Source organism: Nilaparvata lugens, chromosome 12 (assembly GCF_014356525.2).
Source record: "Nilaparvata lugens isolate BPH chromosome 12, ASM1435652v1, whole genome shotgun sequence".
Lineage (NCBI taxonomy): Eukaryota > Metazoa > Arthropoda > Insecta > Hemiptera > Delphacidae > Nilaparvata > Nilaparvata lugens.
This window is the reverse complement of record NC_052515.1, coordinates 108,446-110,377: the sequence shown is the minus strand read 5'-3', so window position 1 is coordinate 110,377 and position 1,932 is coordinate 108,446.

Genomic DNA, 1,932 nt, shown 5'->3' with positions numbered 1-1,932 from the left:
AACTTGACAATTTGCATATAGATTATTAATTATTCACCGTGGATGGTTATATTAATTCTTTTAATATAAAAGAATATTAGCCTATTAGCTTATTCTCCAAGATTAAGGTAGGTCAAGTTTTAAGTCTGTTAAATTTTTAATTAGCCCATTGCGGTGCACGGGTTATCTGCTAGTATTGAATTGAATTGGTGGTGGAATACTGCCCTGAATTGAGCCACTGACAAACTTGATAGCCAGAAAATAGTATTGTAGCAACTATTAAGTTGTAAGTAACTAAGTAAGTATAGGCCTACTTGAGTAAAAGTATACTAATGTTGTGTGACTCACCTGTCTGGTTGACTTGCTTTTCTGTGAGCATCAAGATTCAAGATCCAAAAACATCTAAATGCGTCTTCTTCTGTGTCTTACAATCCATACCAAGCAACTGCAAAAACAGACCCACGATATTATTATTGTGTACAATCTTACTGTAGAGTGGTCAAATAAAAAAACAAAATATTACCAACAGCAGGTAACCCGTGCTTTGCTAGGGACTAACTGAGAACTTCACAAACTCGACATATTGGAGATACCTCCAATACCTTCTGTTTCATTCATTGTATTCAATACACATAATAACAGAACAATTATTCGAATGGCAAATAAAACCGTGACCACTTTCAATAAAAATTTAAATAATCAATCATAAATTCATTCAAATTATAATATGCATTATCACAAAAGCAGCTGAACGGTGGAGACGTCTCCTGGGGATGATGCGTCATTGAAAAATATCCTATCCCCTACGTGTACAAGCCGATTCTTTCCATTATTACATTATAGATTTATCATTAGGTTTACCGGTACTTACCAAGTTGTCGTTCTAACAAGCTAAACTGTTATTATTTGCTAGGTTGGGATAAAACTAGGAAAATATGCTAAATATAAATAGGCTAACCTCCAAATTCCTGTATCTGTTTACCAAATTAACAGTTTCATTCTTTAATTATTTCCACATATAATTTAAATCAAAATGATCGGAGAGATGAGATAAAAACTGTCCTATTCCTCTTTTAAATTTAGATTCAGACTAAAAATTCCAAAAATTGGTTATCGATGGTTAATATTTTCATAACCTCAATTCATTTTGAGTTGAGTACAATTTTCAGTCAAAAAAAAAAATAACCAAAAAATCTGTAGGTCAATTGAAACCAATATTAAAAACTATCTAAATATCATTAAACACTGATATAATAGAGAATTATTCAAATAATATTTATTTATGGATTTCATCCTCTGTAGAGATGATAATATCTGTATCAAATCAAAGATGGACGCCGTTCTGTATCTGTATCACCCTGACGTCATTCTGTATCACTTGAACCAAAAATTTAACATTGGAGAGATAGGAAAATCAAAAACCAATACCAGGGTTTCAGAAGAACACAGGAGGTAAAAATGCAACGCGTGCTTGCAACGTAACTGACCTCGATGGAGACGGATTTTGGTAGCCAGCCGTACCACTACACAACGCAAAAAAATAATAGAAAATAATTAAGTATATCTATCATCAAATTAGAATTATGATATTCAAATAATAATTTAATCAGTTATTAAACAAATTTCGTGCAACTAGATCTTATTTTGAGCAGAATTTACAGCTATTATATTTTTGATTATTGTAAATTTTCTTGTATAATTTACTACTGATCTTCAGTTTACTTGGACTGAGATTTTGAAATCAGGTTAACTCTTTATTCTTTGCTCTTTGAAAAAAAATCTTTTATACTAAAAACTATAATAAATCTGATCAAGAAAGTAAGCATTTTTATTGATTTCTTTCTCATTCCATAGTTAATAATCCCTCTTGGTAACTTAGTGAAAAATTACTTTAGAGTTGTTTGTACGTCAGCTAGTTTAATCTGTTATTTTTGACTAAGTTCTTATTTTAGA